The sequence below is a fragment of the Papio anubis genome, chromosome 8, assembly GCF_008728515.1.
Source record: "Papio anubis isolate 15944 chromosome 8, Panubis1.0, whole genome shotgun sequence".
Lineage (NCBI taxonomy): Eukaryota > Metazoa > Chordata > Mammalia > Primates > Cercopithecidae > Papio > Papio anubis.
In genome coordinates, this window is record NC_044983.1 from 90870904 (window position 1) to 90896746 (window position 25843).

The 25843-nt window shown below is 37.3% G+C and overlaps 1 long non-coding RNA gene across 1 annotated transcript; it reads right to left on the reverse strand.

The window, feature by feature from the left end:
* Positions 1–5915: 5915 nt before the first annotated feature.
* Positions 5916–25843, reverse strand: LOC103886985. Its single transcript, XR_650892.4, has 4 exons — positions 25806–25843; positions 17695–17740; positions 17500–17589; positions 5916–5997 (listed from the first exon to the last, which is right to left on the reverse strand). It is a non-coding gene; the product is annotated as an uncharacterized LOC103886985 (long non-coding RNA).

Sequence of the window (25843 nt, forward strand, 5' to 3'; positions counted from 1 at the left end):
AAACAAACCAATCTTGACTGACATCCTTTTCAAACTTCTTGAAAGTTTTTGTTTATGGCATATCTTGTTTTATTTATTTCTGTTGAGAATATTGGTTCTGATGTAAAATATTTCGATTACCTGCCACATTTGAGGAGCCTCAGCGCTGTGTAAATTGAAGAAGTGTAGAACATGGCTTAAAGCCAGGTAGCCCTCATAAATGTAATTTTTACTGTGCAGCTGCATTTATCCTCAGAGGAAGAACAGTACTAGAAATACAGCAGTTTAGTGACCTGGTGTTTTAAAAAAGCCAAAACAAACAAACATAACACAACACAAAAACTATGCCTAAACAAGGAAAAGCAGAGGATGTAATAAAAAAAGGAACATGAAAGTAGCTTGCACTTATATAATAGATTTAGAAAGAGTAACACCTAAATAAGCTGGGGCTTTCAGAACATTCTAGCAACCAAGTGTTGGGAGAAACAGAAGAACCAGGCAGGCCAAACTTGCTGCTTGTAGTGAGGGATGTACTGTAGACAGGTGAGGGAGAAATAAAGCACAGCTTACCTGTTATTTTCCTTTTGTCTTTTCTGTTTGGGTAGAAAAAATACTAAGGAAACTGAAGTCCAAGTAGAATAAGCAAGGACCTATGTGTTCTCAATTAGCTCAGCAATTCTGGCCAATAGCTCTTAGAATCCTATAAAAACTGGAGAATGAAATTGATGAACAACTGTTAGGGCTATTTGAGGATTGGAAATCAGCAAGTAGCATTCTAATTTAAAAAAAAAAAGAACATGAAAGTGGTTTCATGAATGCTATAATGTACAAATATAAGCATTTACTGGGTCCCAGGAGCCATGCTGGGGACTGGGGCTGTACCAGGGAACTGAGGGACACTGCCCTCACCATCTTGGAGTGTGCAGTCAGTGGGAGGCACAATGCCGAGTGGTTTGGGAAGGGAAATACAGGGTGCATGAGATACTGGTCGAATGCCCTTTCCAGATATGAGAACCACAATTTGAATTTCCAGTCAACAGTGTGGAATAGATCATCAAAGCCCTGATATGGGAAGTAATGAAGCAGTGGTCACAGGGACTTTTCATGACTTCACTAAGTCACCACCACCAACCCTATTTCTTTCCTTGACAGGGGATAATTTGAATATCTTTCTTTCTTTCATTTGTTCATTCATTCAACAAAACCAAATGAAGAAAGTGCTTTTTTAGCATCTATTATGTTTCAGGAGCTGTTATAGGCACTAGGGATATGGTAGTGAACAAAAGGGTTAAAATCCCCGCCCTCTTGGAACTGACATTCCAGTGATAGATTCAGAAAACAGATAAGATAAATATGTAAAATATGTATATATTAGATGTAGGTAAGTTCTAAAATGTCAGTAGGATAGAGGAGTTTGAGTTGTTTGTGCAGGAGGTTGCAATTTTGTGTAGTGTGGCCAAGCAAAGTCTCACCGAGAAGGTGACTGTGAAGTAAAGAGTAAAAAGAAATCAAGATACTCACCATGTGGTTATCTGCAGAAGAGTGTTTAGGTTGAGGAAATAGCAAGTGCAAAGGCTCTGAGACAGGGATACCTGAGACACAGCAGGCTACTGGACTGGCTGGACATAAAATATAATAATAAAAAACAAAACAAACAAAAAACATAACATTAAAGTTGCCTATGTCTACATTCAAAAAAAAAAAAAAAAAAAAAAAAGAACAGTAGACAGTGCAGTCAAAGATTTACCCAAGGGTCAGATCACGCTGGGTCTTGTAGATCACTGTGGAACTTTGGTTTTGACTTGGAGTGAGGTTGCTTTTGAGTAATGAGGAAAGAATGAGGATCAATGATACCCGACTTTTGTTTTCAGGGTCACTGACTGAGGATCAGTTGTAGACTAAAGGGCCAAACGTGGGAGTAAGTGAGAGGTGCTACTGCTTGATAACTGGATTGTGGTGGCAGAGATGCTGAAATGTAATCAGATTCTGAGTATATTTTGACATTAGAGCTCCAGTATTTGCAGACAGATTGGGTGTAGAATGTGAGATAAACAGAGGAATAAACTATAACAGCAAGGTTTTTAGCCTGAGGGAGTGGAAGAATGGATTTTCACTTCTTGAGATGAGAAGGCTGTAGGAGGAGCTAGTTTTTGGTTATGGTAAGCCAGTTATCAGAAGCTCAGTGTTCAACATGGTTAAGTTTGGGAAACTTAGACATTCAAATGGAGATGCCACATAGACAGGCAGATATTCAGGCCTGGTGTTCAGAGGCGAGCCGGGCTTCAGGCATTAGCACACAGATGCGGCAGAAGCTGTGAGTCTGGATGTAACCAGGAGGAGTTAATGTGGTTAGTAGAGAGAAGAGGTCCAAGGACTGAGTTCTGGGATGCTTCAAAATTCAGGTGTCAAGGAAATGAAGAGGAACTGGAGAAGCAGTAGCCAGAAATTTGAAATGGAAAACCATAGTGGGTATGGCTTCCTGGAAACCAAATGAAGAAAGTGATTCAAGGAAGAGTGGGAGATCAGAAAAAGGCAATAGACAGGGAGTACCTGGACTTTGGCAAAGGATACAGCCAAGTCCAATCAACAAGGAAAGAAAAAACTGTACACTAAATGGAAAAGGTAAGCCAGATTTATAGATAACATCCCAGTTCTATTAAAGGATACTGATTTGTGGAATATTACTAATTCAGCCAATATGTCTTAAACACTCTTGGCCATAATTAGTAAACTTGAAAATAGCTCTTGCAGTTTGTAGTGGGAGGCCAATAATTTTTTTCACGTAAAATTATGTGTTAAATATGCATTTTCAAATCTACACTTTCTCTAGCTTCTCACCATGGGGACTCTGATATGGCTCCTAAGGTGTTGTGTCATGCTCCTGAGTTGAAGGGAAGTCACAAAGGTCTCTAAGTTTTCTAGGTCAGTGGTCTCGACCCAGTCCTCTCAGTTTTTTAAAAAATCCATGTCTTGGATGGAAGCATATAGCAAATCATTACATTTGCAGAGGTCTTAAAGCTTTAAGTAATAGCAAATACATCACATGATGAGCTCTGAACTTAATAGGAACTTGAGTAAGAGTTGGTGATCTCTTGGATTTTTAAGTACAGGGAAAGTATCAGAAGGCTGGAATATTGAAAATGTAGTTTTAAATTCAAAATTAAAGAATTAGACCATAACCAACTGATCACTGAGTCAAATGTGGCCAACAATCTGGAGTGTATAACTAAAAGGATGGCTTGTGACTACTCTGAAAAGGAAGCAACATGATGTGGCCTCCCATGCTGCTCTCATTCTATCGCAAGACATGGTTCCCACACTGGCAGAACAAAATCAAAGAGTCGAAAGCAGAGTTATATAGTCACAAAGGCATGTGATTTACTCAGGGGACCTTGGTTTGGGTTTTAGCTTCACATCTTATTTATGTGGTTAGAAAAATTTGCCTAACCTCTGAAAATCTTAGTTTCATCATGTGATGAAAATAATACCTTTATTATAAGTTGCTCTCGGGGTCAAGTGAGAGAGAGCGATAAAAGCAATTTATAAAGCATAAAGTACGAAATAGACATCAGTTATTCTAGGTTGGAGAAATGTTGCCCAAGTGATAGTAGCGACTTAAAGCGCCCATGAGAGCTTAGCTAACTTAAGGAAAGAGTAGCACCTAGAGCAAGAGCAGTGATAATTGACATTGTCTTTGACCTGGGAAGAATCTACCTGAAGGTCTATAGTTAGTTCTATATTTTTAGAGGTACATAAGCAAATTGGATTGTGACTACAAAGCCTCATGAGAATAGTGAGAAGATGAGATACCATACTCATGAGGACTATTTGAAGGGATTAAGAAGTCTTGAAAGTGGTGATAGTGGTGATGGTAGGAGTGAGGTAACCATCTTCAAATAGTTGAGGATTGCTAGGTGGTGAAAGGATTTAGTTTGTTCTGTTTGGTCTTGAGGGGTAACAATCAAGCACAAATGATGAATCTAGACTTCTGGTCACAGAAAGACAGGACTTTTTGTTAGAGGTATGGCATGGTTACAGCAGGACCAGAGAAGTCCCCACCAGTGGAAGTTTCCAATGTGACTAGATGTTCACCTGGCAGGGAAGAGAATTCATGGACCAGATGGATGGTTAGGCATCATGACTCCTTACAATACCATAAAAGTTATCGCAATAAATATTTTAAAAAGCCATAAGAAGAAATAAAGAGCAATAATAAACCCACAAAAGTGGTGCAAATAAAAAACAATACAGTATAACAAGTATTTTCATAGTATTTACTTTGTATCATATGTAATCTAAAGTGCCTTCCAACCTCACAAGTCCATCATTTCATGACATTGTCTGTCTATTTATTTATCTTTCTATATATCCATGTAATATTCATGAGCATAGTGTACTGTCTTCTTCTGGAAGCTCTGTTATGACTGCAGTTTCCCTATTATTTAATCCCATGTTTAGAAAGGGCATTTAAACTGAGATGTAATCTTTAATTTTTTCCCGCTCTGCTTTGGCTGCCTGACTCTTGTCTTAACCCTTCATGTGCCTTAGAAACTGCAGACTCCAGAGAGCCTTCATATTATGTGAAAGGATTTTCCAAGGCCAAGCTAACTGCATTCAATCTTTATCTCAAATGAAAGAACAACTTTGATCTGTCAACTGTGAAAAGTAAACTGGGCATGACCTTCACTCATCACCAATCATCTCACTTAATGACGTTTGTTAACTTTATTCTGATATTAGATCATGGTCCTTCTTTGTTCTGTCAGAGTTTTTTCATCCAAAGTCTAATTATTTCCATTTATACGTATAAGGAGAGCTCAGAAGCCCAGTGTATTGGATATGCAGTTTATTGAAATACATCTCAAATTTTAAAGATAGTTTGTTGTATTTGCTATTTGCCTAAGAAAGTGGAGAAAATGAAGAGATTGACTTTAAAGTCAAATATACTTTACTCACTTCATTGCCCTTGACACCCTGAGCATTTCTTTTGCTATGTGATTGTGTGTTCTAGCTCAGTTGCTTCTGTTTTACCTTTTCACCCGGAAGGCCCTCAAATGACAATTACTGCTTCTTAAAGGATACAACTTCAGAGAAGCTGTCACCATGAATCAGGCTAGACCTGACTTGAAGAAACCTCCTCTGATCTCAAATGCTTCAAGTGTTTTATGTGATTGAACCTTTTGTTTGCTGAAAAGATATCAGGTCACCAAAAGCAGATTATCTTTTCACAGCATGGCAGAAGATAGGCTAATCCATTTTCTCATGAACAGTCTGAAATAAGCTAAATATAATTAGCTGTATAACACTTTACAATAATTCTCAAGTATTTTAGTACCTCTTAAAACACTTTCTTTTAAATTCATATTTAAAATTTGTAATCCAAACTGATGGTTTAAATATTCAAACCTGTTTATGAGATACACAGATAAGAATTAAAATAACCTGGAAACTATTTGGTTAAAATCATTGGTCTAGGTAAGAAAATTGTGTCTACCATTAAGCTGGAATTGACTCAATCCATACTCATTTACTCCCTGATGCCCTTGAACTGTGAGTCATGTCACTGTCTCCCTGTCCCATGTCATATCACAAGGCTAAAATAACTTGGACACTGAGTACAGTCAGTATTTGCAGCTTCCCCATCCATGGGTTCAACCAACAGCAAATCAAAAATATTCCAGGAAGGAAACAATGCCCTAAAAACTATTGAAATAAAAATTTTAAAAAGCCATAAGAAGAAATAAAAAGCAATAATAAAAAAATCATTCCCACAAAAAATGACGCAAATAAAAAACTAATACAGCATAACAAGTATTTACATAGTATTTACTATGTATCATAAGTAATCTAGAGATGATTTAAAAGTATACATGAGAATTGCCATGCCATTTCATACAAAGACTTTGAACATCCTTGGAATTTGGTATCCAAGGGAGGTCCTGGAACTAATCGCCTGCGGATACCCAGGGATGATTATACATGTAAAATTCCTCATCCTCTTCTTCCCAATACAGGCTTCTATGAAGGGATAACAAAAATGGAAGGGAAAAAGAAACAACATGTGTTAAATTTATTTTAAACATTTATTACACACACACACACACACACACACACACATGCCTCAAGTAAGTATGTAGACAGATAATTATTTTCATAGCTACATTCCTATATATTGAATTAATTGAATTATTAAAGAATGATATAAATCAAATAAAGTTCCTAATCAATTTTATTTCAATATAGCATAAAATTATGAAAAAGCAATAAAGCAATGTCTATCAAATTGCTTTTGTTAGAATGTCCAGTGCTTTTTCATTGAATAAACATGAGCAAATATAAACTGTCAGAATTATTATCAGTAATGTGCTGGAAATAATCTGCAGTATTGGGGTTAATAACCTGTGGAAGTGACAGGATTTGGTACCTGCGTTCTTGAATCTTCCCAGCACGTCACCAAGAATGACAACCATTTTAGACATTTTGACTTGAAATTAGGCTTGAAAATAGCTACTCTCTTGGGGTGAGTTAACATTTAATGTTGGGCAAGTAGAAATGACTGCTGATTTTCATTCTTTATATTAATTCCATGGGGAGGGTGAGCTAGTAAAACATTTGTGTGAGCTGGTCATTATTTGAAATTTATTTACCAAAGTGGCTTACGTAATAATCATCCCCGTGCTAAATCAGTCAGTCAACAAGTTTTTATTGAGTCCCCATTGGATTAGAGTAATGTATAGTAATGATGTATTCAGTAGTGTACAGATGTATGCAGCAAAGATTAGACATGAGCTCGACCCCCAAGGCCTTACAAGCCATTAGAGGAGACAAACAGACACATATCATCAACTGCAGTGTAACCAGATGACTTAACTCCCAGGGCATGGAAGAGTAATGGCTGGGCTGGGATTGTTCTGGAGGGTGATGGGATGGGTTACATGTGGGAAACTTGCATGATGTAGGTGCCTTGGTCTGGGTTGGGTTGAAGAAAGTTAGTGGCTTGGTAGAGGAGAAAAGCAATTTCGCTTAGTGAATACAGTGTAACTTGGACAAAGACTGAAGTAGAGGATGGGAGTCTGTTTATTTTGTCTGGAGGTATAGCAACATGGAGAAACATACAGGTAAGACATAATGGATAGAATTATTTGAAACCAAGATTGACAGGGTTGACACTGGAGGGGTATAAGTCACATACCCAATAAAGCTCCAGTTTAGCTTTGTTGGAGTCTGATAGACAAAAAATTGCACACTTTTGATGTATATGTCTTCATGAGCTTGGATGTATGCATACCAAACTGTGATACCATTACCTTAACTAAAGCACTAAACATATTCATCATCTCCAAAAATGTCCTTGTGTGTGTTTGTGTTTCTCCTCTTCCTTTTCTTTGGTAGGAACACTTAACATGAGATCTATCCTCTTAACATTTTAAAGTTCACACTACCATAGTGTTAACTATAGGTACTTGTTGTACAGCTGAACTCTAGGATATATTCATCTTGCATAACAGAAACTTTATATTTATTGAAAAATTCCCCATTTCCCCTTTCCCCTAGTCTTTGGCAACCACCATTCTAGTCTCAGCTTCTGTGGTATTCACAGAAGCTACGTGGGTATACCCAGTCTGTGGTATTCTGTTATGGCAGAAGAAAATGGACTTAAACAGATGTCTATCTTTTGTAAACCAGCAATACTCAGTGCATAATTCTGTTGCAATGAGTATGTTGTCGTCTTTGTTTTACTTCTCTGTCTTTCCCTCAAGACTGTAAGCACCCTGGGGATGATAACCTAGTCTTACTCATCTTTGCATTCCTATCATTTAACAGAACACTGAGCAAACAAGGGAAGAAGCCCAGACTGTACTGTCATTTGGGGGAGACTGTGAAATAGAGTGGATGTTTTTAGAAAGGAGAAGCCACTGAAGGTCAGTCTTGCTGGGGAAGGAGGCTTCACAGAGGAGCTGGAACTGTTTTGGATCTTGAAAGATGTACCGTGCATTGGAAGTTGGTGAGGAAGGAGGGCACAACCATGGGGAGAGAGGCAGAATGCCTGTCCTTCCTTACTTTGAAGCTAAATATGCCTCTCTGTGGCTTCTACTGGTTGTTCTTAGTTCATTATCTTCAGATTACACAAAACAGGCCTAATCCCTTTCTCTAGACAGCCCTGTAATATTTGAAAAGTGTAGGTTTCCCTGAGCCTTCTTTTCTCGTGGTGAGCCTTCCTGACACCCTGTCACCCATATCCTCTTCTGAGCCGCTCCCCACCCAGGTTCCCCTAGTGTTGGGCAGCAAAGGAGGTCAGGACTAACACCACTATGCCTCAGGTAGAGGTTTCTGTAAACAGACTATACTGCATCACTATTCTTGGTGGCCACATCTCCTTATTTACTCATGTTGACCTTAGTGTCACTGAGGACCATCGAAGATTATTTCACACATGAAATTATGTCTCCCCTATTTATAGTTACCTATTAGTGTCACTTATCATTCATTCACTCTCTCCCTCAGTCATTCTACAAATATTTGTTAAGCATTTACTGTGTGTGAGGCACTGTCTTAGGTGATGGGGACGTCAGATCTAGCAGAGTGCCTAACATAAATGTGGGAACTTGTGTTTATCTCTGTTGAATATCATCTTGTTGGATTTGGTTGGGATCGCCAATCTTTCTTGGTCTCTCTCTCTTTCTTGCTCTCCCTCCTTCTCTTTCTCTCTCTTTCTTTCTCTCTCTCTCTCTCTCTCGTGTGCATGTATGTGATACAGACATAAAGATATAGAGTATGCATAGTGTGTGTATATATATATGTGTGTTTGTGTATAAATATATATTCTAGTGTTTGTGAAGTTTCCCATTTATGTATTGATGAGTCTGATTAGGTAGAGGGAAGAAAGCTTATCATGGAGGTAAATTATGGATTATAATATTAGACAACATTAAAATCATAACTGTTCCAAGATTCTGGGATAGAGAAAAATAGTGTGTGTGTGGGAGAGGAGACTGGGTAGCATATTTGTGATAAGCATGGGTTTTGAAGTCAGACCTCCTGAGATCGAATGTGGGTTCCATCACTTACCTGCTATGTGACTGAAGGCAAAATGCTTAGATTCCCCAAGTTTCAGTGCCATTTGTATATATTCCTGTATACTCAGGAATAATAATAGTTTCTGTTCAAAGGGTTGTTGTGGAAATTAAATGATATTATGTGTATAAAGTGGTTAGTGTAGGGTCTGAGACATATTAAAGATCAATAGATGGCAGATAAAATTATGTAAGAAAAAGAATTGACTTTCAAGGAAGGAAAATGGGACTCAGTGATGTCAAAGTCCATTGGAACCAACTTTAGAGGCTATTTGAACTAAAGTTGTACTGGGATTTGACACTGAATTTTGCTGGGTTTCAGACAGTTCTGAAAAATATTTTTACTGGAGCAAAATGTTGGTTGTGACAAAACGTACTGCCGTAGGAGTTGACTTGGATTAGTAAGTAGATAAATTAATTGTAAAAAAAAAAAAGAATCTCTGAATCTCAAATGTGGCTTCTTTACTTACTTTTTACACATGTCACTTTCCACAATAATTCAAAATAGGTGGTATAATTTTTCTGTAACATCAGAATGAATTACACTTCCACCATATTAGTTAGTAGCTTTGCATAGCTTGTAGATTACATTTTATTAATTAAAATGGTTTGATTTGTTGTGTGCCCATGTGAAGGACTTTTAAATAAGTTGTAGGAAAAGTAATTACTAGAAAATAACCAGCTGTCTCATCTTTGACTCAGATGTTTCCAGCATTGTCAATTTTAGTCTGTTTCAGAGCAAGCCAAGAGAGTCGACATTGATGAGTTAAGAATATTGCCAAATTTGGTTTTTAAGGTACTTGGGATATTACTTATAATTTCTTAATAAATTCCAGCAGCGCTTTTTGATAATTAGGGAATAAGAAAAGCCCTCAGCAGCATGCCAGTACAGTGGAGTAATGGCCGTTAAAGACATGAGCTTTGGGACTATTTGGAAACAAATGGTCATTTCACCAGAAAAGTAAAACAAACTGAGCAGTTGTACTCAGCTTTCCTTCTTCGGCTCTGTGCCATATTTATAGGTCAACTCCAACTAGTCAGTCCTAGTGAGTTTTTTCTTTGTCAGCAATATGAAGTTTCACCAAGGCAGTGCTTAGCTCTGTTCTCACTCCATGCTCTGATAGCAGGTACATGTTTATTTTCTTTATTTGAAGAAAGTACGCCAATAAAATAAAATTATAAAACAAGCTGAATTGAAGCCAGTCGACCCCAGTTTATCCTGGATGAAGGCTGCAAATAAATGCATGTATAATAGATTTTGCCTTTCTGTTTCTTCTTTCATATTTTAGTGGCATTTTGATTTAACACACTTATTTTACATTGATGGTAGCATTGCAGGGAATTTTAAGTTATATACTAGTTCTTCTACCTCATTCAGGATATAGCTTTCTGACTATTGTGTAAAATTAACTGTATGATGATTCCTTAAGAAAAAAGTGCTCATTTTCTACCCCTTAAATAGTCTACAAGGTGTTAAAATGTGATGAAAATAAAAGAAGAAGGGGAATACATTTGATAAAAATGCCCACTTTTCAGTTGGACAATTGGAGTGGATCGGTTTGTTTTTGTTGAAAATATGCTAAGTAATGAAATAATAAAGCTTTAAAGAATTGTTGGTGGGCAAAAAGGCAGGAGAAATAGGAAGCAGGTAGGACTTGGTGTTACGTTTATGCACCATGCTTGGTGACTTTAGTTTTCTTTTTTTGTGGGCTGCATTAAATTGCTTGTTACGATTTTGGGTTAAGTCTAGCTGGTATCAGTTATTTAACTGTTCCCTTTGGCCTCTGAAGAGAAAGAATGGTAGAAAGAATGGAACATGAATGCCGTTTGGTCAAAAGATTCAGGTTCCTCTAATGGCAGGACTCCAGATGCTGATACTGAGCTTTGGGCAGAAGTCTGGAAAAGGTGGCTATGAAGAAGTTGAGAACTTAAACTAGGCATGGTTCCTTCAGCAAATTCTCACAGATACTCGGGCTCATGAAACAACCAAGAGTAAGAACCTTGAGATTGCTACCTCTTCATCTTAGAGATGAAGAAACTGAGGCTGCATATGGAAAGGCTGGAGGCTAGAGAGGTGACATGAAGTCACTCATCAAGTCAGGGCAAAGCTGGTGTTATGACGCATGGCTCCCTTACCATGATGACATTATAGCTGGCATTATAACTGCAGTCACAGTAGGGACTAGGATACCTGCAGAGTTGTAGAGGCTGATGATAAAGTAGACAAGAGCACAGATCACTGGGCTGGGCAGCAGAAAATCTAGGTCAAAGTTGTTTCCCTGAGTCTTTCGACAAGTCACAAATGCTCTAGATATCAGTTTTCTGATTGACAGATGACTACATAACAGCCCCCATGACTACATAACAGCCCCCATTGACCTCAATGGACCAAATGAAATGTGGGTTGTGAAGATGCTATGACAACCAAAGGCAATACATGTGTAGGGCATTACAGAATACAATTGGCCATTCCTTCCCTAAGGAATTCTCAACAATTATTCAGAGCTGCCAAAGCATCTTAATTCACTACCACCCAACAGAAGACAACAAAATTATCTGGCAACTGAGATGAACCTGCATCCCACACACAGTTTTAGTTATGTGTGTGTTGAGAAGCTTGCTTTTAACTCAGCAAGTTGTAAACATTTATTTCATTTATTTATTCATGAACTCATTTATTGAATAAATGAAGCACAAAAAATAGTAGACATAGTGCCTGCCTTTCCCTCAAGGGAAAAACAAACAGATAAATAAATGTGATTTATATGGCAGTGTTATATATTAAGGACTTGGAAAGACTAAGAGAGGAGGTAAAGGGTTAGGAGGAGGTTTTAAGAAAGAAGTGGTCTTGAAGGTTGAGTAATATCGGGACCTGCTGAGAAGGTAAAGACATGCTGAGATTTTGACCAAGAGAGGAACCTTAAAATCATGAGAATGTGACAGTAAGAGGCACGTATGGGAAATATTGTGCTGTCCAGTGAGACAGAGGGTAGAGAATATGGAGACACTGTTGAGAAATGGTTCTACACAGGCAAGGTAAAGTCAGTCATGAAAGTCCTTGATTAGCAGCTAGGGAGATTAGTATTTTTCCAACAGACCTGGGAGAACACTAATATTTATTCTATAGCAACATTCTTCCAGCTTAAAATGAGGCAAGCTAATTAATTAAATTTATAAATAATTTGTACAAGTACAAGGAAATGTAAGAAAACTACTAATTCAACTATCTGGAACTCTGGTTATAACCATTAAGTGAACATTGTTCTAGACTTTTCTCTATCCTTACATACAAATAGATTAAAAGAGAAAGATACTTTTTATAAAAACAGGATTATTTTCTGGTTCTGGCAACAATTATACAAATAAAAATAAAATGTAAATTAATCTGAAAAAAGATCATTTCTGGTATGATGGCATGCCAGAAATAAGACAATTTAGGTTTAAGCAGTAAACTTATGAATGGATGCTGTGATGGTTTTGAAAGATACTAGGTTGGATAAAGGGATTAGAGGCTGAAGTTTTAATGCCCATGTAGACATGGGAAATATGGCATTGGGCCTGACTGAGGCAGGCAGCTGGAACACAGATCCCTATTTAAACTGGGACCCTGGAAATGAAAAGTTATTCCCTTGGTAAAAGGAGACTAGCAAAAAAAATTACTCACTGGCTCAGGTAGTGTGACTAGAAAATTTGTTACTTTTTGGTACTCTGGATGGGAAAATATGAGGGAAATGAAAGCTCCTGGTCACCAAGAGTAGATATAAAGTTGACATTTACATTCTCAATTTAATGCTGGAATATTTAAGCTGAGAAACTAACATAAAAACTATTCCAGACAAAAGCAAAAGTTAAATAATTCTATAGCAAGACTTTTACACTCCAGGATGTGCAGGTATTCTGGGGGAAAATGGAGAGAAACAAGTAAAACCTGTAAATTCCATGGGGAAATAATCTATAATGAGAGTCAGCAGAGTGTATGAGTAGGAAGGCTAGTATTCCCACAAACTTGAAATAATAGCACAATCTGAGAAAGACTATACAATAACCATGCTTCAAATGGCTAAAATGAAAAAAGAAGAAATGAAAATCATAAGGAGAGAACAGTACACTGTGAAGAGATAAATTTGAAGAAAAAAAATAGAGCGTCTAGAAATATAGGCATGTCATTGATATCTCCATGAATGAGTTATGTATTAGATTATATGCAGCTGAAGAAAGAATTAGTGAATTGGAAGACAACTGAGAAAATTATGTAGAATGTCGCACAAAGAGATAAAGAGACAGAAAAAACTGAAAAAATATTTAAGAGACATGAAAGATTAGGAAGAGATATTGGAGAAGGGGCAATTCATGAGATAATGGCTTACAATTTTCCCAAACCGATGAAAAATACCAGCTTTTAAAGACCTATGTACTCAGTGGCATGCTGGTAAGTGTTAACAACCAGCTCTTCATGATTGAAAAAAGCTCTGATTTACAGTGTTTGTTAATTTCTGTGGTGAAAATACTGTCATTATGACTAATTTCAGGTTACTAGTATGACTTCACTGAAATGGGGATTGGGAAGAGATGTGCATAACTGGCTCTTGTGAGCCAGCATGAGCTGACTTCAGAACACAACTGCATATGCTAAATCCAGTAATTATTCATCAGAAGAGAATCTGTCTTTTGTGTCTATAACTAAGATATTATCATTGTCATGGATGTTCTACAGTTTCACTACAATGTGTCAAAAATTGTAGTGAAACTGTAGAACATCCATGACAATGATAATATCTTAGTTATAGACACAAAAGACAGATTATTTTCTGACGAATAATTATTCTGATGGTAGACTTCTCATTGGTTTAAACCAATCAGAGCCAATGCTTGGTACTGAGCATGGGATCAGGGAGCCAAAGTATAGGAGTCATGGAGAGGAGGAGTGGACATCTAAATGAAAACCTGTTGCTGTTAGGAAGTGGGAAGGGAAATGAATATGAGGTGAAAAACCTAGCTATATCTATAATATGGTATATATTTTTCAATCAGAAGATTCAGGCTTTTCTTCATTTTGGAGAAATTTTTTTCTTCTCATCATCTTTGAATGACTTTTATATTCCATGTATTTGATTCTACACCTAAGGGAGACCAAAAACTTGTCCTTATTCTAGGCTGTCCATGTCATTCTTCTATATTTTCCTCTTATTTTAATCTCTGCCTTTTTTCTATGCATTTGCTAAGATTGTTCAAGCCTTTTTTGTGTGTGTGTTTTGGGGGGCAGGGGAGAGGATAATCATTTACTTTTCAGCTGAGTTAGCCTTCAATTTGTTTTCTTAGTTTTTTAGTTTCCCTTTTCATCTCATTTACCTTGCTTTTTTGAATTAATCTGCCTATGAAATTATTATATAGATTGAAGTACTCATGGGGAACACTTTTCTATTCCATGGTATGTAGAATGACATTTGTTTAATCTGGTGTCTACCTCTGGGTAGATGTTACTGATTTACAGAAGTTACTGATATGGAGAAGGGAGCCAACTAGTGATATAAATGAAAGTTCCTGGATGGAGGTGCACTTTCATTTTGTTAGTTGTGTGATAAGCAGAGTTCCAGCTTTGAGCAGTCCCCTTAGGTGTGTCTTGCTTTCTCTTTCCCCACCCCTCATCCTCTCTTGCCTAACTGCCATAGACTGTGACATCTTCACTCTGCACAGAGAAAAGTATTAGGTTCTAATAAATTGCTTCCATAAATTTGGTAGCATAAATTTGACAGGACTTTAGGGAGTTGATTGACTGGTAGCAGGTAGGCTTCCTTGAGCCTGATAATATGGTTTCCTCTCATCCTCCTGGATATGACCTGAATTTACTTGATGTCCAACGGGTTCTAGACATGCAGCCTTTGGAGCAGGGGGTGAACTTGTCAGGACTCTTTTCCTTAAAAGTGGCAGAAATCCAATCTGAGTTAGTATAAACAAAGCAAGATATAAAAGAGAGATGCTGTAGCTTATGTGCTGAAATGATGGGGTGAGCAGAGGAGCTGGTCTCTGAGTGATGAGGTCCAGGAACTGGCACCTCAGGGCTTCCTTGTCACCCCCCATTTCTGCTTCTCTCTAACTTCTAGCTGTCTTCTCTCCAGCTGACTGGTTCCACGAGGCTCCAGGAGCCCAAGATGTTATGTTCTTATAGTCTACTGACCAGAGAGAAAGAAAGCTCTTTCCCTCCAGACCTCGTGAGAAAACCCAGAGGAAGATTCTGATTGACTCCTACTGATCACGTGTCCAGCTGTGGGTGGGGTTTTGGGATAGTAAATTGGCAGCTTTCATCAGAAATAGGTGTTCTCTGTAAAAGCAAGGGAGGAGGTGATAGTCTGAGCACATAAAATAACACATTTTCACTGAGGGGAGGAATAAAAGCCTCCATATGCTTTGCAGGAACTAAATTGACCCCTGCCGAGCTGTCAGGGGATAAGACCCTTTATTCACATCCAAGTATATGAGTGCCATTTGATACCTTTACCATGCTCCTCTTTACCAAACCCAGAAAAATTTCATTTGTTGATTTGGTAACCTCAAATAAAAATGAACCCCAGGATGTTTCCAGGTTCAGCTTAATTCTGACCAGTTGTCACTTCCTCAGCCCAGGGACTGGTATGGAAATAGGTATTTGGCATCTGCTGCTTTGTGTTATGGCTAATGCATGAGAGAGATGCTTTTCCAGAACCAAAGAGCCCAAGTTACACTGCTGAGGATGAAGAAAGACTGCAGGGGACCAACTGGTTTTTGTTTGGACCACGGTTAAGAGAAGGTTCAGTTGTTCTAATGCTTTTAAAATCAGCTTTGCTCCAAAGCACTTGGGTTATGCTATTTGCCATCTTGCAGAAAGGCTCAGCATTTGAGATGTAAGCCAAATGCTTTTAGCCCACTTATAAAAGACACTGCTGCCCTGGGCCCTGCTGGCTGCAGGAGCTGACTGGGCTGGAAGCCAGCGCTGAGACTATGATAGTGCATGCCATTTAATACGAAGGGGAGAATGGTGACGTGGTTTAGCTTAGAAGCAATGCTAATTGTTTACTGGATACATTTTACACAGCCCAGGCCATTTATTTTTGCCAAATTTCTCTCATTATTACATAATAAAACCTGACATTTAAAAAAGCACATTTACTTATTTATTGAAAAAGCTAGTATGCAGCGTATCCTTCTTCTAGGTTCATATACTAAAAATCAATGTGCTGGGGGAAAAAAGTAACAAAATTGTAAAGTCTATAGATGGGAAGATTAGAAGTGACCTTATTTCAGTGGCCTTAAGTTTTATGAGGGAAGAAACTATTGTCTTGTTTAATTATTGTTTTTTAATTTTATATCTAGTGTTAAGCACAATACCTGGTATATTGTAGGGAGTCATTAAATCTTTAATTAATGAGTAAGTAAATGAATACATAAAACATGTAGGAGCAAGAACTGACCAAAGATTCAAATAAAGATTCCGTTAAAACCAAGTCTAAATATGTGCTTGCATACAATGATGGATGAGAACAAAATCTATCTAGTTTTCTCTCTACCCTATTTTACCTGGAATAGGAAGTAGAAGCTCCAAACCCTCATACAAGTGGATTGTCGTTGCAAGATGTCTGTCTTACCAGAAGTTTCCAGAAATTGCATAAGCCCAGCTTGCCTACTTTCTGTCTATAGTTTCTTAACCAAAGTGTTTCCAGATAAATTTAGTTAGATTTTAGTCAAACACATGACCTAAGTGGCTATATGTAAAGAGTAACTCAGAGCCTTCACCTCAGCTTTGGTATTTATGGAGTTAGGACCAGGTCCATACTCTGTGGGGCCTAGTGTGAAATGAAAATGTGGAGCCCTTTTAAAAAAATTATTAAGAATTTCAAGACAGCGAGAGTAGAACAGTAAACCAAGTGCAGGCCCTTCTAAGCATGGGACCAGCAGGACTAAATAGGAGGCATGCCCACAGGACCAACCCTTTATAGATGGCTCGTCTTCTGGGAACTCTGAAAGCACTGGTGAGTTCATATTCACAGCAAGACCCTATTGAAATTGGTGGGTTGTTTAATTATTTCAAAGATAGAGGTGAGATGTAGAGAAAATGTAAAGTGTTGGCATAGATGAGACTGGCTTCCCATCTGAGGTGTCTTCCAGCAGAGAGAGTATGACTAAAATTTCATGTATAACGTACTTCCATTCACAGTTAAAATAAGCAGTGTTCCTAGAGCTTACATTACCTTTTTAGCAGTTTGCTTTTGGGTACCCTGAGAGTTATAATATGTGGACCACTTAAAATGTCTTCTGTAAGTTTCACTCATTCTAAGTGTAGTAATTATGGTGTTTGTAATGTTGTCCATGCCATGTGATATTATTTTCTAATATTAAACAACTCTATCATTATGTAGCAGCTGAAACTAAGCTTGAAGTTAGTTTTCTAATATTTACTCCAATCTGATCTTACCTTATGAAAGTTTATTGGAGAGATCTGAAGCATATCCTACTGGTCCAGAACTGGGGAGAACTGATTCCTAGTCCTTTGTAGGCCTCTAGTCTAGTAATATTCAATAAATAGTTATTGAATGTTTCAATAAGTGGATGTTAAATCATGTCACAGCAATTAACTATAGCTACCAATCAATACTAAACAATTCCTTACCTTTGAACAATGTGGTGAATGCTTTAGGAAAATGCATTTTATTCATCTGAAAATCGATCACAAAAATACATTTTAATGATTCAAATAGTATACTGAATTCTGTCCTCATTGAATTTGAGTACATGTCAAAAAAATTATATTTCACAAGATAATTTATATGCAATTAATTTTGAATTTACTGTAATTATTATTTTTTTAGTTTTGTGAGAGATAATTTACATGACATGTAGTAAAATTCTTTCTTTTTAGGTATACAGTTCGATGAACTTTGACAAACTTAAGTGATGCAATTGCCATCACAATCAAGATACAGACATACAGAAAATTTCCATCATCTCAAAAGTTTCCTTCAAGTTCCTTTGTTGATAATCCCGTCTCCCTTCCCTAGAAACCACTGGTATGATTTATTTTCATCTAGTTTTGCTTTTCCTAGAATGTCATATAAATAAAGCCATTTATATGGCAGCCTTTTGAGTCTGGCTCCTTTTAGTTATCATACCATTTTGTTTGCTCCATCAGCAGTATTTGGTAATTGTCTTTTTAAAAAAGTCATTCTAATAGGTATACAGTGGTATCTCATTAAATATGCATTTCTCCATTGATAATGATATTGAGCAATTTTTTCATGCACCTGTTTATTCCAGGGAGCTTCTTTGACAGAGTGTGTTGTTATGATGTTTCCCTTTTTTTTTTTTAAATTTAGGTTGGTTGTTTTCTTATTATTGAGTTTTGAAAAGCCTTATATATTCTTGTTACTAGTTCTTTATTAGATATATGTTATGCAAATATTTTCTCCCAGTTTCTGTCTGTTTTTTCATTTTTTAACTTTGTCTTCCAAAGAGAAGATGTTTTTAATTTTGATGAAAGCCAATTTATCAGTTTTTTTCTTTTATGGTTTCTGTTTTTTATGTTCTATGTAAGAAATTTTTTCCAAAGCCAAGGTCATAAATATTTTTCTATGTTATCTCTTAGAAGTTTTATAGTTTCACATTTCACACTTAGGTCTATGATTCTTTTTGAGTTAATTTTTATATATTGAGCAAGGTATGGGTTGAAGTTTATATTTTTGCATACGTATATTCAGTTGTTCTGGCACAGTTTGTTGAAGAGACTGTTTATCCACTGAAATGTTTGACACTTAGTGAAAAACAGCTTGGCCATATATATGTGACTTTATGTCTGGACTCTATTTTGTTCCACTGATCTGTGTGTTTATTTTTTCACCAATAACAGAATGTCTTGGTTTTATGGTAAGTTGTGAAATTAGGTTCTATGAGTCTTTCAACTTTGTTCTTTTTCAAAATTATTTTGGTTGTACTAGGTCTTCTGCTTTTTTGTATAATTTAAAAAAAATTTATTTTAGCCAGCTTGTTGGTTTCTAAAGCATTCTGCTGGGATTGTTATTAGGATAAACTTTATCAGCCAGAGAAATTTCCTCAGCCTTCTTAAGAAACATTCCTTCAATTATTCCCTTGCGTCTGCCTCTATTTCTTGTTTCCATCATCCCCTATATGCTGAGGCTAACGTGCAGTTGATCCAGAATGACATTAAAGCTATGTAAGTAGCATGAAGGTGGTCCTGTGATTGGGACTGCGGTCTCAGGATTCAGGCTGGCTTTAAACATGGTAGAATTCGTGCTGGAAGTAGCCAGAGGTGAGAGCAGGCAGTGGGGAGACCAACTTTGCGCTATTCCTCTTAGTCTCAAGGAAACTGGAACTAACTTCCTTAGCTTGTTCTACACTCCTCAGAGGAAAGGCATGCCTGCAATGTGAAGAATGATACTAGGGTTCTTTGACTATTTTAAAGTCTTCTCCTCCCCTTTCTTGTTGCTATTTTGGAAATCTCACTCATCCATCATTTACTCTACTTGTCTCTCCTTCTATCCCCTTTATCTTTTTCTTCCATTGCTCCTCCAATTCTTCCTCAAATTTCTAAAGCTCATTAAAAAACAATGCTCTCTAAAGATTAGAAGTGTAAAGTAAATATATTTTGGTAGAAGTTTTGAGATTAAAAAATTAGGTATTAAATTAATCAAAGTTACTGGAATGCGCTGATTGTGACGAATTGTTGGATAAAATGTTCTGACAACCTAGGAATGTTTTCCCTGGTTTGACTCCACTGTTAATCCACAACTTCATCTTCAAATAGCAATGTCTCTGTAGTGCATCTTTTACAACTTAGTGGAATCACTGAGTTTCAGATTTTCTTTCTTCTTCGTGCCTGGCAGCCATGGACCAATTAGTCTGAAAATATGAACATTTGGGGAGGATATTCTTCAGTGACTCAGCAGGGCAACAGATGGCAAAATGTTTAATGTTTATTTCAAATCCATTTCCATGTTGGATTCACATCCAGGAGTGTTAAAAAACATTTTTATTTGGAAAGAGACTGTTGTTCACTGTCAGAAAACAATCTCTGTTTGAAAACATCATCATTTGAATTACAACTTCTTTGACAGGTGTGGGGCAGACACTGCAATTTCAAGGATCATGAATATGGCTTTCTATCTTCCCTACCGCACACTCTATTTTACTTATCATGGCTACATTTTCAAATGCTGGTTGTTGTGTTTTTATTTTTTTCTTCTTTTCAGGGGAGGCTTAAAGTCAAAGCTTTATTCCCAATATTAGAAATAGAAAAGGAGTAATGTATTTAATTTGACAAGCTTCGAAGGGTTGTTCTTACTGTAAATGTTCACAGGTTATTGTGATATGTTTATATCATCTTCCTTGTAGGGCACATGATCATTATCTGAGTCCTTGGGAGTCAGTTTATGAAATCTGAGTCACACTTGGACCATTATAAAAGCACAGAGACAGGTAGGACTCTCTGCTGACGCACAGTCAATACGTACTGACTGTTAACGCAGATAATAAATGAGCTTTCTATTTAGCTCTCTTCAGGACATGGCAACAAACAGTGGGTTTTAATGGCATTCATTTATTTATGTGTTCATTCACTAATTCATTTATAAAACTCACGTTGAGCAATTACTACATGCATGTGTTCATCTGTGGGTGAAAACCAAAAAAAAAAAAAAAAAAAAAAAACTACAATCAAAGACTTTGAAGACCATTGAATTTAGTGACTTTGTCTACAAGATTTATTCGTATTAAAACATTTGTTTTGTTATATAACTGTCCTTTTATTTTTGTTTTTGTTTGATGTAACTTTCATTCTACTGTGCCTTGAAAAGTATTCAGGAAAGCTGATTTCATGGCTAACTAACAGAGGCAGATTTACCCTGAAGGAAATGAAACTTGTATTTCAGAGCCTCTCTTGCTTGCACAGATCCCTTCTAAGGCTCATGCAGGGATTCTATAAATGGATATATATGATCATAGTGTTGGTAAAATTTGCAAGGATATTTTAATTCCATTTGATCAAGACTATCTCCACAAGGAACTTTCCTCTGTCATTCTGCTCCTCATGTCAGATGGCAATGAAGTGCTGTGGATATTTTGGGGATACAGCTAAGTAAAAGTTCAGTTGGGGTTCACTTGGCTTGGTTTTTGCAAGATATATTTACAGTTTGTAGTATTATGAACAGTTTTCTAGCTGTTTCATGTAGGAATAACATAGGAATATACCTGCTGATCACTGAAATGACTCCCTGAGTGTTTGAACATGAAGTTGCAGGATGGGAAGTCATGGTACAGAGCAGTGCCTGGCATAAGAAGCAAGTGGTATGGAGGAGAAACCAAATTTGAAATATAGGCAGCCAGAAGCGATCTGTGGAAAATTCTTAAAAACAGTAAGTGTGCAAAATTGTAAGAAATAGACTTAATTATTGTCAATGCATAAGCAAAATGGTTCTCTCCCTTGATGAAATTATCTTCCTTAACGCAGCACATGCATTTGTAAATGCATCATATGGTCTTTTATTTCTATTTATAGGAACTGTATAAAGCAGAATTTATCAGAATTTTAATATTTGCAGGGCAGAAACTATAGTTGTACTATATATAAATAGGTAATATATTCATGATATTCATGTGACATTGTATGTTTTATGCATCCTAGTGTATTGAATAGCATCTTAGCATGACACTACCATTAGTAGTAATGAACCTGAAATAAACTTTTCTAAGATATCAAGTATGTCAAATAAATTTTGAGCAGTTATGCTAGAGGAAAACTAAATTTTTTAAAGAAAGTTTCTCCATCAAAAATAATATTTGGTTATATGAAGAGGCAATCAGAAACAATAGCAAAAAAGTAATATAGAAGGCATTATACAGATATGTCAGCTATTTAATTAATAAAAATATTATTTTGACTTTCTGGATTTTGTGATTATGGTTTTGTTAGCTTTTTAAGTTTTTAATTTGTTGTAATCTGTTTTCTCATTCTAAGTTAATACTTATATTTCTGCCTAACATTATAGTAGCAATTTTGCATTATTTCTCTTAATGATACCTGATATGGTTTGGCTGTTTCCCTACCCAAATCTCATCTTGCATTGTAACTCCCACAATTCCCACGTGTCATGGGAGTAACCTGGTGGGAAGTAATTCAATCATGGGGGCAGGTGTTTCCTGTGCTGTTCTCATGATAGTTAATATATCTCATGAGATCTGATGGTTTTAATAATGGGAGTTTCCCTGCACAAGCTCTCCCTTTGCCTGCTGCCATCCATGTAAGATGTGACTTGCTCCTCCTTGCCTTCTGCCATGATTATGAGGCTTCCCCACTCATGTGGAACTGTAAGTCCATTAAACTGTTTTTCCTGTGTAAATTACCCAATATCAGGTATGTCTCAATCCACAGCATGAAAATGGACTAATGCAGTATCTTTCAAAACTTTCAAGCTTCAGGCGTCCCAGAAGCTGGATCTGTTCTCTGTTTGCCCCAGATTTTATTTTCTTTGTCCAGTTATTTCTGAAGGAAGAGTAAATCTTTGGGACCACATCAATTCTATGGAAGGGAATAAAAGGGATTGAGGAGGGGTGCAGTAAAGGGTGAAGATAGGACAAAAATAGAAGTTCATGGGTTGAACAGTTGAGTGGTTGATGTAAAGGTGATGATGAATTGAGAGAAGAGAAACATCGTAAGAAGAATGGCAATGGGGACATAGAAGAGTGAGACAGCAAATCTTATTAGTTTAGCAGAAAGACCGCAGAAGTTAGAATCAGGAAGTAAGTTCCCTAATCTGTTCAGCTGGAGGTGTGGCCTTGATCAATTCATTTACAGACTCTGGGCTTCCAGTTTCTTCCTTTGTAAAATGAAGATGATAGTAATTACCCTGCCAAATAGAATTGTTGTGAAGATTGAAGACCAAATACATCACACTTCCAGCCCATAGCATGGCCTCATTGCTGTTCCCATTGTGGTTGATCCAATCTAAATCTGTGGAGGAGGGGAGGAAGGTACAGCAAAATGCAGAACTTCAGATCTCAAGAAAAACATGAGAGGCGAATGTGAAGTGAGGTGAAAATGAAGCCAAGAATTGTCCACTTATGAAGGGAAATGAAAGGAAGGCTAAAGCAGGAAGGAGGCTGATTAGAAAAGGTGCAAGATGATTTGGGATATGTAAGATAAAAGAGGAGGATGGACAAAATGGATTTTTTCATAATCTAACTTCTGTTCAATGGAACAAGAAGAAAAATGATGGCTCTTTGATGGAATGACAGAGTGGGGCTGGAGAAGCTTCACAGGGCTTTCATGTCAAAACATTTGAAAGTGGTAGTGTTGACATGTGTGTTTGGCCAGAAGGGTGTTTGCCAATGTATCTGCTTCTATCAGGCTAATGAAGGCTGGCTCCAGGGCTCTTGGACAACAGGCTGGAGAATATATAGAAAACCCAGAGGCTACAGTCCGATAATGAAGACTCTAGGTTAACATGGGATTTTGCCATTAAATATTGGGGTGAGCCAACAAAAATTTCATTTGTATCTTGTCAATTGTTATTCTTACCGAAGTTGGTGGGGTTGGAGGAAATAATAAGACTGTAAAATAATGAAAAAAAGAAATGAATCACAGGAAAATAGCATGTTACTTTTAGGGATTAAAAATGTACTCCAGGTAGCTTTTGCTTTAAGAATAGTTAATTTTGAAAGGACAACTTTGCAGTCCGTGAATTAGAACTACATATTTACATGTTCCATTTACAAAGAGATGGAAAGTGGAATTCCTTTAAAATTCATCTTGCTTACAATGCTCAAAATGTCCTCTCAACTCTCTTCTTTGACTAGGCCTTGGCATTGGCTATCATTCTTGGTGGGCCTCCATGGGTCAGTATTAGCAAGAATCTTGTGAAGTCAGTTTAGTGAGAACTCCCCAACCTTGGTATCTGATCATCCTTGATACCTGGGTCAAATTTCCCGTTCCTTTACTTTCCATATCTGAGGCCTGCCTTCAGCAAGAATCCTGTTAGGTCAGTGTAGCAAGAACTCCTATTACCCATGATACCTTCTTTTAGTAATTTTCTGTACACCCTGTCCCCCACACCTCTCCCCACTCCATACCCCCAATGTGCTCCCCAGCTATAAATCTGTGCTTGTTCAGCTCTGGTTTTCATGGACAAATGTAAAGTTGTGAAAGGAAATTGTCATGACCACCTTTGTCCAGGTTAGTAAGCAATCCACTGTGTTCATCCCTGGATACATCCTTACCTGAATAATTTTAATAACACTCATACTTGCCTCTTGTATACAATTAAGAATTTCAGAAGCTTTCACATATGTTACTTTCTCCCCACAATAAACCTTGTGACATAGACAGGGATCTTACAGATGAGGGGACTGGGAGAGTAGAGAGTTCTTCATCTTGGCAAGGGTCCTTCAGCTAGTGATAGCAGGGCTAGATAGAGGTTTCCAGAATCCTTATTGAGTGCTTCAAGTTATAATTGAAGTGTAAAATGTAAAAGAGAAATAGAGTATGTGAGAGACCAGAATATGCTGCCCCCAAATATGAAGGATTGTTGAGCTGAAGACAATTTAGAAGAAGCAGATACAGAATAGCTCTCTGCTCTCCCTCTATTTGCCTAAAAGCAGGGCATAGATTTACAAAAAAGAATGGTATCTCATACCATTATTAGTTGTCAATTTAAAAAATAAAATAAAACTGATTAAATAGCCAAAAAGGGGTATCCTGCCTCTCTGTCTGCCAGAGAGAACAAAGATTAACCACTGAAATCAGCTTTGGACCCCTGTTAGCCTTGCGATGGCATCAGAAGAAACTACATTAACAAGCTTTACTAACTAACCTTATCTGCCAGTTATTAGCCTTTTCCCAAGCTGCCACCTGTAGAGACTCAAAGTCCTCTTCCCTTGTCTTGCCAACTCTCTAAAAATTTATTGTTCTTTGTTGAAGATGCTATATAAGCTGGAATTTAAAGCCACCTCTTTGAGAACTACCCATTCTCTGGGTGTCTCCCATGTATATATGAAGTATTCAGCAAACCACCATGGCACATGTGTACCTATGTAACAAACCTGCACATTCTACGCATGTATCCCAGAACTTAAAAGAAAAAAAAAATCTATGTACACATTAAGAAACTTCTGTGTGCTTTTCACTTGTTAATCTATCTTTTGTATCAGGAGTGGATTCTGACTAAGAACCTATGGGGGTTATTCTTCCCCTACCACTCATCAGGCATGTTGTAGCAAAAACAGCATTGTAATAAAGATGGGTTTGTCTACTTTTAAGCAGGGCAATAAAAGTGTTAGGTAGTGAATCAGTATGAACTTCGGCATTAGAATGAATAATTATTTTATGGATATCCTTGACCAATCTACATCTTTTTTTTTTTTTTGAGACGGAGTCTCACTCTGTCACCCAGGCTGGAGTGCAGTGGTGCCATCTGGGCTCACTGCAGGCTCCACCTCCTGGATTCACGCTGTTCTCCTGCCTCAGCCTCCTGAGTAGCTGGGACTACAGGTGCCCGCCACCACGCCTGGCTAATTTTTTGTATTTTTAGTAGAGACAGGGTTTCACTGTGTTAGCCAGGATGGTCTCGATCTCCTGACCTCGTGATCCGCCTGCCTCAGCCTCCCAAAGTGCTGGGATTACAGGCGTGAGCCACCGCTCCCGGCCCAATCTACATATTTCACCTAGAGAAAGAAGTTTCAGTAGATCTAATTTATAACAGAAGATACTTTACTTACACATATCAAGATCAAATCTTGGCTGTAAAGCTGATGAT